At 45.7% G+C, this 13,935-nt stretch overlaps 1 protein-coding gene across 1 annotated transcript in view; it reads left to right on the forward strand.

Moving 5' to 3' along the window:
* LOC119971201 (1-phosphatidylinositol 4,5-bisphosphate phosphodiesterase beta-4) overlaps positions 1–13,935 on the forward strand; it is a 595,914-nt gene that overhangs the window by 6,980 nt on the left and 574,999 nt on the right. The gene's annotated exons all lie outside the window — the stretch shown is intronic.

The following is a 13,935-nucleotide window of genomic DNA, read 5'->3' on the forward strand; positions in this document are numbered from 1 at the left end:
CTTCAGTTCTATAACCTCCTAAATTTGTTGCATAAGGGCAGCACGGTGGCGCAGTGGGTTAGCCCTGCTGCCTCATGGCGCCGAGATCCCAGGTTTGATCCCAGCTCTGGGTCACTGTCCATGTCGAGTTTGCACATTCTCCCTGTGTTTGCGTGGGTTTGGCTCCCACAACCCAAAGTTGTGCAGGGTAGGTGGGTTAGCCATACTAAAATTGCCCCTTAATTGGAAAAAATGAATTAGGTACTCTAAATTAATTTTTTTTAAAATGGTTGCATAAAAGACTTAGTTCTGATGTCATCAAATGTCCTTTTCTCTTGAGCTGGAAAGTCCCAAGGAAGCTGTGATTTATTTTATCAGCGAAACAGCTCCTGAGACTCCTGTCAGTTAGATCCTGTTTATCATCAGGCTTCTTGCCCCATGTTGAACTGCAGCCAGGTCTTTAAGAAAAGTGGCTCGTTACGATTTTGTGTAATAATACTTTTTGAATTAATAGTAGCAATTGTAGCCACTGTTCCCCAAGCATTTGAATTACTTCTGTTCAGATTAGATAATGCTTCAGAATAGTTGATTGTGCTGTATTACTTACTGAGTTATTTGCTTTAGGAGACTGTTCAACATTTGGACCTGTATTTATGTAAATTCTACCTCTGTTCATACTAGATCTGGTGGTTTTTTTCCATCTGCGACTCTGATTGTCTTCCTCTCCTTCTAAAGACCCATGCATACTGTGGGATTCTCACCCAATTATTTTCCTTGAAATCCTGAAGGGACGGCCTGAGTTTCACTTAGCACCACATGGTGATGTTGTGACCAGAATATAAGAGATTGTTGTGCGGGAACCTCCGATTATTGTTTAATCCTTGTCTGGCTCTGCACTACACCAGATCATGTACACTGCACTACCAGATTGCAAGGTTAGATTTTCTGATTTGCTGACTGGATGCTCAGGCATGTGGAAATCTGGAAAGTTCGGCTTTGGGCCTAATTTCTTGCCAAATTCTTAACTCTGCAGTCTCTTTCCAAACAGAAAATGTTTTCATCCACATATTTTGTGCGAGAGTATCATTTGAAAGGAGCGACATGACCATAAAAATAGTAAACCAATACATGGGATCGCTCCCAGAGGGATGGAATTGAAAAGCAGAGAAATATTATTTGTGGATCTAACCTTGGCTAGACCACACTTAAAAGTACAGCGTGCATTTTTTTGTTCCGTGATATAAATGGTACATGCTTAGGGGGAGATGACGTAGTGATAATGTAACTGAGCTCCAGAGGCCCAGGCTAAGGGACACTGGTTCAAATCCCGCCACAGCAGCTGGTGGAATTGAAATTTAGTTAGTCAATAGCCTGGAATACAAAATTAGTTTCAGTAAAGGTGATCATGAAACTCATTGTCGTAAAAACCCGTCTGGTTCAATAATGTCCTTTCTGGGGAAGGAACTCTGCCCTCCTTACCTGGTCTGGCCCACATGTGACTCTAAACCCACAGCAATGTGGTTGACTCTTAACTGCCCCTCTGAGGTGGCCTTGGAAGGCATTTAAAAAAAAATAATTTAGATTACCCAATTATTTTTTCCAATTAAGGCGCAATTTAGTGTGGCCAATCCACCTACTCTGCACATTTTTGGGTTGTGGGGGCAAAACCCACGCAGACACGTGGAGAATGTGCAAACTCCACACGGAAAGTGACCCAGAGCCGGGATTGAACCTGGGACCTCAGTGTCCCGAGGCAGCTGTGCTAACCACTAGGCCACCGTACTGCCCTGGAAGGCATTTGTAACGCCATATTTCTTACTATATTTTACTATTCATTTATAGTATCATTTAAAAAATTTGGGATGATTTTCGTTTACCAATGGTAAAGATTCCTCAGGACGTCTCAGAAAATGTTGCCCATTGTTAAGTCACTGAAATGCTGACTGTAAGTGAACATAGAACGATACAGCGCAGTACAGGCCCTTCGGCCCTCAATGTTGCACCGACATGGAAAAAAAAACGAAAGGCCATCTAACCTACACTATGCCCTTATCATCCATATACTTATCCAATAAACTTTTAAATGCCCTCAATGTTGGCGAGTTCACTACTGTTGCAGGTAGGGCATTCCACGGCCTCACCACTCTTTGCGTAAAAAACCCACCTCTGACCTCTGTCCTATATCTATTACCCCTCAGTTTAAGGCTATGTCCCCTCGTGCTAGCCACCTCCATCTGCGGGAGAAGGCTCTCGCTGTCCACCCTATCTAACCCTCTGATCATTTTGTATGCCTCTATTAGGTCACCTCTTAACCTTCTTCTCTCTAACGAAAACAACCTCAAGTCCATCAGCCTTTCCTCATAAGATTTTCCCTCCATACCAGGCAACATCCTGGTAAATCTCCTCTGTACCCGTTCCAAAGCATCCACGTCCTTCCTATAATGAGGCGACCAGAACTGTACGCAATACTCCAAATGCGGCCGTACTAGAGTTTTGTACAACTGCAACATGACCTCATGGCTCCGGAACTCAATCCCTCTACCAATAAAGGCCATCACACCATAGGCCTTCTTCACAACCCTATCAACCTGGGTGGCAACTTTCAGGGATCTATGTACATGGACACCGAGATCCCTCTGCTCATCCACACTACCAAGAATTTTACCATTAGCCAAATATTCCGCATTCCTGTTATTCTTTCCAAAGTGAATCACCTCACACTTCTCCACATTAAACTCCATTTGCCACCTCTCAGCCCAGCTTTGCAGCTTATCTATGTCCCTCTGTAACCTGCAACATCCTTCCGCACTGTCTACAACTCCACCGACTTTAGTGTCGTCTGCAAATTTACTTACCCATCCTTCTGCGCCCTCCTCTAGGTCATTTATAAAAATGACAAACAGCAACGGCCCCAGAACAGATCCTTGTGGTACGCCACTCGTAACTGAACTCCATTCTGAACATTTCCCATCAACCACCACTCTCTGTCTTCTTTCAACTAGCCAATTTCTGATCCACATCTCTAAATCACCCTCAATCCCCAGCCTCCGTATTTTCTGCAATAGCCGACCGTGGGGAACCTTATCAAACGCTTTACTGAAATCCATATACACCACATCAACTGCTTTACCCTCGTCCACCTGTTCAGTCACCTTCTCAAAGAACTCGATAAGGTTTGTGAGGCATGACCTACCCTTCACAAAACCATGCTGACTATCCCTAATCATATTATTCCTATCTAGATGATTATAAATCGTATCTTTTACAGTGAAGTATTTACAGGATCTCCAAAAAAGAATAGGAGAGAAAAGAGACGGTCTTTCAATACCAACATTGACAAAGAGTTTATGGTGATCGTGAAATACAGGTGGCATGTACCGTAGAGGTTAGAAAAGCAAGGGACCTGGAGTAATGGGGCCAGTTTTAAAGCAATGCAAAGTCGGTATTTCTTGGTTGAGGAAGGGAACAAGTGAAGGAGCCAGTTCAGCAGGAATCAGAGCCACACCACCTCTATTTGGGCACCAACTATGTTTAGTAGGCTTGAGCACACTTATTACTCCCCCTTCAGGAACTATGAGAGGACGTTGGCGACCATGGACTTCCATTGTTTTGGCCCATGGTTATACATGGCAAAGTGCTGCATTGGTTTGCTGTTGCCTCCTGGGCCAAGAAACTCTCCCGCCCTTGCTGCCTGTCGGAGGGATTTACAGGCTGATAGTCAACCTGTTTGGCCATGTTGCAAAAACCTTCTGTTGGCTGTCAAATCCTGAAGTGGGATTTGCAGCTGGAGCTATTGAGCCAGAGGTTGGGATGTTGTCACTGCGCCTCGAGACCTCCTTCACATACTATCAGAAATCGAGCTAATTTTCCATTTGTTTCAGTAATACTGCAGCAGAGAGCCAGCTTTGCCACTGACGGGCTGGTTTTACATGCCAGTCTTGAATGTTATGCCTATGGCTTATTCCAAACGAGCTGCAGTTTCTGTTGATGTGCGACCCTCGCGTGTGAAGCAAGTGGTTAATGTTTTGTTCAATGTGGCCAGCAGGATCGTCTCCTTTTCTGCTGATCAGCAACAGGAACACCAACAGAGCTGGTGCCCAGTTTTACAAAGGACCGCTTGGTGGCTGCATTTGCTGCTCATTACCGTGTGCAGTCTGACTGACCAGGTCTTGCCGAATTGTTGGGATTACGCACTGTTGTCCTTGTGACTGCAAACTTTGGTGAAAAATAAGAAAAGAAAGACTTACATTTATGTCGTGCCTGATATTATGACTATAGGACATGCCAAAGTACTTCATGGCCAATGAAGTGTAATGTAGGAGGACACAGGGTGCTATGTGCTAAATCATCTTCTGGGCAATGACAGTAGTGGGAGCTTTCTCTCCCAGAACTGCAATGACCAAAAATGAACAAATATTAGAATACTGGTTTCTAGATATACATTGAAACAGAACTTGCATTGCAATTTAATGTGTGTGTGTGCTCTTTGTGTTTTCCAATAGGTGTAATGAGTGATAAATAGCTGAGACTTAAGAACAGAATGTCCTAAACTGGAAAGCAAGGTCTGGCTGTGGCTTCATATTTTCCAATGATCCCTCATGCTTTTAGTGCAAGGGTGTGGTTCTGCAGGCAGTTTAGGGTTCACGATTCTCTACCTGTCTCCAGATCTGTTCCCATCATGCAACTTCTTGTTCGGCATAATAGCAAGTAGATGTTAGAAGTTGAAGTCTCACTTACTCGATAACAAAATGTGTACGTGACCTCCAGCCAGTTTTTAAAAAAAAGTAATTTTAACGTGTGAATCTTAAAGTGCCATGGTTTTCAATTGTAAGTTGCGGTTTGAATGTGTGCCATGTTGAAAGATCAGATGAAATGAAAGCTCTACATGGTTGTCCATGAAGACTAGACACGGCAAAGAGTGAGTAGAACTGTTTGACAGACTATATGGTACGTGAGGACCGATGGTTTTACTTTGTCGGTTTCCTTGAAGTGTGCTGCCTTCTCCTGCACCCATTCCCAGATCTTTCAAATAGTACGCATAGTCGATCCTGGCCACCATTTCCTGCCTGGAATGTGCCCTCTGTGGAATCTGTCTGGAGTGCCAAACGGCACAATTGTCTCATGCAAAGGGATTTTCACTTCATTTACCATGTCAGAGGCCGAGTAACCCAATCAGCTTTCTTAGACTCTCTCTCCCTGCCTTCCTTTCACAGCTAGGCATTTTTGTTAGCTGAATCTCACAAAGAGATACACAATTTTAAATGTAGAAGAATGTTTGAAATGGGAAAACTTTGATCAATCTTGATTATAGAGAGTTTTCTTTTCCAACATGGTGCCTGAGCTTGTTTAAGATGGACTGTGTTGGAAAGTGATTTGTCTCGTTCACTGCTCGGCCAGTTCCTCTTCTCTGCCCGTTTAATATTTAAGGATTTGTTGTCTGCTGCGTGATTGGTGATAAATGAGAGATGGTTCACCTGGGGGACCAGACTGAAATATGACCATGATTCCACAGTGATGGGGACCACATTATATGACCTATCATATCTCCCTTACTGTACAGTATATCTCCCTCCCGCCCTGATCTGTACATATTTAAACTGTTGCTGAGGTAGTGGAGCCATTTACTGCCATGCCATTGCATCACCAATTCAGGCTTCAATTGACAGCAGGGAATAGGGACATTTGAAAATGTTTATATTTGGAGGTCTATTTTTATTCCATAAATATATGGCTTTATATGAGAGAAAAAAAAAATTAACAACGATAGTCTCCAAACCAAAAATTAAGTTCTGCAAGTTCTACTCTTTATATAAAGTCATAAAGAGCAGCATGGTTAGCACAGTTGCCACAGCTCCAGGGTCCCAGGTTCGATTCCCGGTTTGAGTCACTGTCTGCGGAGTCTGCACGTTCTCCCCGTGTCTGCGTTGGCTTCCTTCTGGGTGCTCCAGTTTCTCCCACAGTCCAAAGAAATGCAGGTTAGGTGGATTGGGCATGCAAAATTGCCCTTGTTGTCCAAAAATGGTTAGGTGGGGTTTCTGGGTTATGGGGTAGGGTGGAGATGTGGGCCTAAGTCGGGTGCTCTTTCCAAGGGCTGGTGCAGACTCGATGAGCCGAATGGCCTCCTTCTGCACTGTAAATTTTATGATTTAAAATAGATCAAAATAGAATGGACTGCTGGGTTATCCCAGAATGGCTAAGATTTGTGCAAATCTGTACACAGACCGAGTAAGCTGACCACACCTAATTTTGCTGGGGCACCTTATTTTTCTAAGCCCCAGCTCCAGTTGGGGGTCGGTCTAATTGGGGAGGAATGTGGAAAGTCACAACTTGCAGGAAGTTTAAAGGACTGCTGCTTAAAGGTTAATAGCAGGGAGGGTGTAAATTTCCATAGCCTTTAGAAGTGTTCACAATCTATCTTCACGTATTGGTGACACTTCTGAGAATAAAAATTTGGAAGGATGAAAGTGTAAAAAAATAAGGTGAGAGGAGTGTGGAGAGCTGATGCAGATTTTGTGGTCGAATGACAAGAGTGGTTCAACACTCTTTCCTGTGTGTGCTGGCTGGCAGAGTGGGTGTTGCGCATTGCAAGGTGAGTGCAAAAGCAATTACTTCAGCACGTCTTAGGACTCCCACTCTGAAAGGTCACAGCGCAGCATCTCTGCAAAATGCTCCTTTCTGACCCAGAGCCTCTGCAGACAACGCTCCTCCGTCATTACCACATTAGCAGCTGGAGAGCCAAAGCCAGCAAGTGTGGTCGGTGGCATAAAGACAGGTGCACCTAGTGCGGTGCTGGCATCTGATGTCCTCTGTGGCATTTTGTATGACTTTGATCACAGCATGCTAGTTTTGGACATCATTCAAAACGAGCCTCAGCTTGGAATTTTGCTTCACTTTCTGCCTGCTGTGCAACTCGGCACCTGGATGCCTGAGGAGTCCTTGAAACTAATTGAAAATCAATAGTGGAACAACTTTTTTAACTTACTGTTGCACCACTGAAGTTCTGTCAGTATTTCATTTAAAGTCTATGTGGTTACTTAGCAGCCACTAATGATACTTGGTGGATGTCAATGCAGACTCGGCATAATAATTCCACATTCATTCACAAATTCAAAAAAATTATGAAAAACACAGTACATTGCAAAATTCCAAAGTTTTTGCCACTTTAAGAGCTGAATTGTACATGAAACTTCCATTTGTACCCATTCATAATAAGTGCATCGAGTTTATAAGCACAGAGAAAGGCAATTATACCCAATTGCTTATCTCTCACTTTGATTAGCAAGTTCTTAGATTACATAAGTGACGTACTCCAATAGTAGTTAATCGGTTGTAAAGTGCTTAATAATGCCCAGGCATTGTGAAAAGTGCAATATAAAGGTTAATTATGCATGTGTGCGTCTGTACCTGCACCACCTGGGATTGCAGCGGTTCAACACAGCGACTCACCACCACCTTCTTGAGTTCATTTCTGGCCTAGCCAGCAACTCTCTCATCCTGTGAGCAAATTTGAAATAAACTCCTCAGCCGTATCCTTCAATTGCTATTCTGATTTATTTTCCTCAACCTTCCAGGTGAATGTTCCCTTTCAATGACATGAAGTTATTTGCAATTACAAATAAGACATGGGCACCCTCAGACCATTTGTGTGCTGTTGGCCGCACATGTTCGCAGTAACCTGGAAAATTTTCTGAGGCAAAAAAAAAAGAGTGCTGGGCACCCTCACTGCAATGGCAAACATCCTGCAGGTCCTACTACAGCCAGTCACATAGACCACATCCATGGGGAATTTAGTGTAGCCGAGAGCACAAACGAGTAAGTTTTATCTCTATATTTCTACAAATATTCTTGCGTGTATTCTGGGGTCTTGAGGTTAAGCCACAGAATGTCTCTGGACACTTTGCCGTCCAAAATGCAAAGTGTGTTGAAGCTGCGGGGTGGGGGGGAGAAAGAGTATCCTTTGGTGGGACCGGAAGATCCCGACAGTGGGAAGGGCTGGAAAACCCCCACCCATAATTGTTTCTTATTTCTTTCATGAGATCTGGGAGTTGCTGACAAGGCCAGCATTTGTTGCCCATTTCTTTTTTTAAAATAAACATTTTATTGAGGTATTTTTGGTTTTACAACAACATCAAAATAAACAGTGTACGTGAATCTATAAACATAGTGCAAAAGCCTGCTTCCTCCCTTTCAGGTCCCACCATTATTAACCCCCTGATGTAAGCTACACAACTCTCTTCTTCTTCTCCTCCTCCCCCCCCCCCCCCCCCCCCCCCCCCCCCCCCCGCTGACGATTAATTTTCCTCAAAGAAGTCAATGAACGGTTGCTATCTCCGGGTGAACCCTAACATTGACCCTCTCAAGGCGAACTTGATTTTCTCCAAACAGAGAAAACTAGCCATGTCAGATAGGCAGGTCTCCCTCTTCGGGGGCTTTGCGTGCCTCCAAGCTAATAGTACCCGTCTCCGGTCTACCAGGGAAGCAAAGGCCAGAACGTCTGCCTCTTTCTCCTCCTGGATACCCAGATCCTCCGACACCCCGAAAATCGCCATCTCCAGACTCGGTGCCACCCTTGTTTTTAACACCGTGGACACGACATCTGCAAACCACAGCCAGAATCTTCTGAGCTTTGGAGATGTCCAGAACATGTGGACATGGTTCGCTGCCCCCCCTCCCCCCCATACACCTTGCGCACCTGTCTTCTACCCCAAAGAACCTGCTCATCTGGGCCACTGTCATGTGTGCCCGGTGAATGACCTTGAACTGTATCAGGCTGAGCCTGGCGCATGTTGTGGACGCATTGACTCTACTCAACGCGTCCGCCCAGAGACCATCTCTCCTAACTCCTCTTCCCACTTGCGCTTCAGCTCCTCGGTCTGTGTATCCCCTGACCCCATGAGTTCCTTATAAATGTCAGAGACCTTCCCTTCTCCCACCCACACTCTGGAAACTACCCTGTCCTGTATCCCCCTTGGTGGTAGGAGCAGGAAGGTTGAAACCTGCTTGCGTAGGAAGTCTTGCACCTGCAGGTACCTGAATTAGTTTCCCCTCGCCAATCCAAATTTCTCCTCTAGCTCCCTCAAGCTAGGAAAGCTCCCCTCTACAAACATATCCCCCACCCTCTCAATCCCTGCCATCTCCAAAACCCCCCCTCTGTCCATCCTTCCCGGGGCAAACCGGTGATTATTACAGATTGGAGATCAGACCAATGCTCCCTCTGCTCCCACGTGCTTCCTCCATTGTCTCGAGACTCTCCGGGCCGCCACCACGGGGCTGGTGGAGTCCCGTGCCGGCGAGAATGGCAGAGGCTCCGTTATCCATGCCCTCCAAGCTGGTGCCCTTGCATGAAGCCGCCTCCATACGCTCCCATGCCGACCCTCCGCCCACCATCCCAATCATGGCTATATTTGCTGCCCAATAGTAGTTACTGGAGTTTGGCAGCACCAGCCCGCCCTCTCCCCGGCTCCGCTCAAGCATCCCCTTTTTTACTCGTGAGGTCTTGCCCACCCATACAAAGCCAGTGATCACTTTGTTGACCCGTTTATAAAAGGACCGCGGACTAAAGATGGGGAGACACTGGAACACAAACAGAAATCTTGGAAGGACCATCATCTTCACCGTCTGAACCCTCCCAGCTAATGTCAACGGGAGCGCGTCCCACCTTCGGAAACCGTCCTTCATTTGGTCTACCAGACAGGCTAGATTAAGTTTGTGCAACCATTCCCGCACCACTTGGATGCTTAGAAACCGAAAGCTTCCCCCTACCACTCTAAACGGCAGTTCCCCCAGTTGCCTCTCCTGTCCCCTTGCCTGGATCACAAACATCTCACTTTTCCCCATATTTAGTTTGTACCCTGAAAACCGGCCAAATTCTCCCAAAATACTCATGATTTCTTCCATCCCCTCTGCTGGGTCCGATACATACAGGAGCAGGCCGTCTGCATAAAGTGAGTGTTCCACCCCCCCCTTCCACCCCCTTGAAGCTCTCGGTGTAATTGCCAACGGCTTTATAAGCTAACGCGAACAACAGTGGGGAGAGGGGGCACCCCTGTCTCGTCCCCCAATGCAGCCTAAAATAGTCCGATGTTGTCCTATTCGCCCGTATGCTCGTCACAGGAGCCTGATACAGCCAGTCCATAAAGCCCTGCCCAAATCCGAACTGTCCCAGTACCTCCCACAGATATTCCCATTCTACTCGATCAAAAGCCTTCTCTGCGTCCATTGCGACCACTGCCTCCACCTCCCTAACGTCTGGGGACATCATGATCACATTTAACAACCGTCTTACATTAGCCACCAACTGCCTTCCCTTAACAAACCCCATCTGGTCCTCCCCAATCACGTCCAGAACAGTCTTCAATCCTAGAGGACAAAATTTTGGCCAGCAGTTTGGCGTCGACATTCAATAGGGATATTGGCCTGTAGGACCCACACAGCTCTGGATCCTTGTCCTGCTTCAGGATCAGCGAGATCGTGGTCTGTGACATCATCGGGGGAAGCACCCCTCTCTCCCTTGCCTCATTGAATGTCCTCATCAACAGCGGCCCCAATATCCCAGAGAAGGTTTTATAGAACTCCACTGGGTACCCATCCGGCCCCGGGGCTTTGCCCGACTGCATGGCCTTCAGCCCCTCCGCTATCTCTTCCATCCCGATCGGGGCTCCCAGCCCTTCTACCAGCTTCCCATCCACCTTCGGGGCATTCAGCCCCCCGAGGAAGTGCCTCATCCCCTCTGGCCCCAGTGGGTGTTCCGACCCGTACTGCCTGCTGTAAAACTCCTTTAACACTTTACTCACTCCTGCTGAGTCTCTCACCAGGTTCCCGTCTCCAACCTTTACTTTCCCGTCTCCAACCTTTACTTTCCCTATCTCCCTAGGTGCCACCCTCTTTCTAAGCTGCTGTACAGGCATTCTGCTGACCTTCTCTCCATGCTCATAAATCGCCCCCCTCGCCTTTCTCAGCTGTTCTACCGCCCTTCCTGTGGTTAACAACTGGTGCCCATCTCTAACTGCCCTTGAACTACTGTGGCTTGCTAGACCATTTCAGTGGTCAGCCACATTACTGTGGGTCTGAAGTCACCTTTAGGCCAGACTGGGTGAGGATGGCTGATTTCCTTCTCTAAAGAACATTAGTGAACTGGATGGGTTTTCGCAACAGTTGATAGTTTCATGGTCACTACTAAGGCGAGCTTTTAATAGTAGATTTAATAAAATAATAATTTAATTTCAGTTTCAGCAGATGACATGGTGGGATTTGGGCCTCTGTCCCCAGTGTCTCTGTATTTCTACTCCAGTGACGTTATGAATACACCACCATCTTGCCTGAAATTTATACAAAAATGAAGTTTATGGTTCTTGAAAGTCAAAATCCTAGGATTCCTTATCTGGCACTATCTTTACAAGGATTGCAGTGGTTTAGGGTGAATGCTCATCACCATCTATTCAAGCCAGCTGAAGATGGCAAAAAATGTGCCCTTGACTCTGCACACATCCCAAGAGCAAAAGTGATTGGTGATTGAAAGCAGAAAAGAAGATTTGAGTGGATACATTTTGTAATTGTAGAATTGCTACAATGCTGAACGATAATTCATAGTCCAGCTGGAAATATCAATATTAGCCTCCCACAGATCAAAATGTCCATATAGGTCAAAGGTCAGTTTCAAGCTATACTGGTTTTGCACATGTGGAAAGTTTTGTAAAGAAACTTTTCAATTGGGGTTGTTTGAAATAAGAGCTTTCAGAAGGAAAATCTGAGAGTAGCGGAAACGGAATGAAAGTACCATGAATTTATGAAAGATTGCATGAGAAAAGATTCCTTTTTGTCCTACATTCTCTGCTTGTATATCGCTATGTTTGTTACGGTTGAGAAAAAAAGGGTATGAGCTATATTGATGTGGATGCAGGATTGGGTAAGGGGCACCGAGTAAAGTGTAGGCGTAAATGGGAGTGGCATGCCATAGGGACCATTGCCAATGCCACAACATTTTAAGAGTCTATATTAAGGACTTAGACAAAAATACTGAGAGTAATGTATCTAGGTGCTCCCTGGGATCAGGGCGTTGTCCTATCATGAGAATCTGGGTATATTGGGCTTCCATTCTCTGGAGTTTAGAAGAATGAGAGACGATCTCATTGAAAGACACAAAATTCTGAAGAGGCCTGATCGAGCAGACACTGAGAAGTTGCTTTCCCCTGGCTGAGAGGCCTAGATGGGCAGGTACAGTCTCCGGATCAGGGGCTGATTATTAAGGATTGAACTGAGGAATTTCTTCATTCTGAAGGGTAGTGAACCTTTGGAATTCTCTGCCCTGAGGATTGTAGATGTCTCTATCATGGATTATATATAAAGCTGAGATAGGAAGATTTTGTGACCTCTCTGGGAATCAAGGATATGAGGAGTGGACGAGAAAGTAGAGATGAGGCACGAGATTAATCGTGGTTGTATTAAATGGTGGATTGGAGTCGAGGAACCGAGTTCACAATCTCAGATTGAACGCAGTCCTGAAATGGAAATGAATTAAAGGCAGAGTAAGGTGCCCATGCAGTGTTTACAGTATTTGAGGCAAATACTAAATTATGTGAAGTAAGAATGATCCTCGTTGCAAACATATGCAAAATCTTTTAAATGCTCTTCTATATGTAGTAAAATGGGAGTCACATAATGCAGTACATTGGTCGTGGCTTGGACCTTGGTTTGATATTTGGTCCCAATTGGTGGGATAAACCTCCCATTTCTCCATTGTCTGATGAGTTTCTATTTGGATTGAATTTGGGAAGTGTCAGACTGGTGATTGAGGGACACAGATCATCATGATACAGTAACTAACATACTGAATTCATAACCCATGAGCTGAAATGTGTCAGATGGCTTTCCTCACTTTTAATTACCTACTGACACACAAATGACTGCAGTGAGAAGTGGAAATCTTGCAGTTCAGTATTAGTGCCCTTAAGGTTGAGATTGAGCAGTTTGAGAGGCTACGAGGCTCTGTCTCTGATGCTCATTCATTTGTATTTCAGCGTTGCGTTCAGTTTGTTCCAATTTAAGTTTGGCTCTAAAATTAACAGGCCATGTTTGACCTTGTATAGACACCTGGTGGGGTGACACTTGGGAGTACAGTGCTGTGAACAAGTTCTGGTCTCCATCTTAAGAAAAGGATATAAAAATAAAGAAGATGGAACAAAAGATTTACTCGAATAATACTGGAATGGAGAGATTATACTGACCAGGAAAGAATGAGCAAGTTGGCGCCCTTTTCTTTCAAAGGAACGACTGTGGGATGGCCTGATATAGGCCGTAAGACATGGCAAGGGTTTGAGGGGGTAGATGGGGAGAAGATATTTTCCACTTGCAGGCAAGACCAGAAGTAATGATCGCAAATCTAAGATGGTCATTGTTGAATCCGCGCTAAGTAGAACGTGCAGAAATTACGAACAAGCTTTATTTCAATACAATTCTAATACTCCGTCACTCCCCTCAGGGTTTCCTTCCCCGACCTGCACCTGAGCCGAGGTTTTTATACAGCTGGGGCCCTCCTTGCAGAGGGGAGGTCCCGACCCCTCCACTTTTTTAATGGGGATGTCCCTATTCCGGGTAGGCCATGGGAAATTGTATTGTCCTGATCCCGGGCCCACCATTGGGGTTCCAACACTCTCCACCCATGGGCAAGTCGACTGTTTCGCTTGTGGATGGTGTTCAGGCAAAGACCGTGTGGCGTCAGGAGGCTTATATGGGACTGAGGAGTGGCGTTTATGTAACGAGTGTCTGGGTGGTGGCGGCATTGCTGGTGCAGTCAAGAGCCAGCACGGGTGCCTTTGGCAGAAGCAGAATGTCCATCTCGGTTTCCGAGTTCGAGCGAGGCAGTTCTTCGGCCGGCATCTTAGTTTCCTCAAATGACATCTGGATCCTCGGGAACTGGCGGAGCAGAGGGCGGCGACGATAACGGGCTGCAGGGGCGGT

This window comes from Scyliorhinus canicula, chromosome 1 (genome assembly GCF_902713615.1).
Source record: "Scyliorhinus canicula chromosome 1, sScyCan1.1, whole genome shotgun sequence".
Taxonomy (NCBI): Eukaryota; Metazoa; Chordata; class Chondrichthyes; order Carcharhiniformes; family Scyliorhinidae; genus Scyliorhinus; species Scyliorhinus canicula.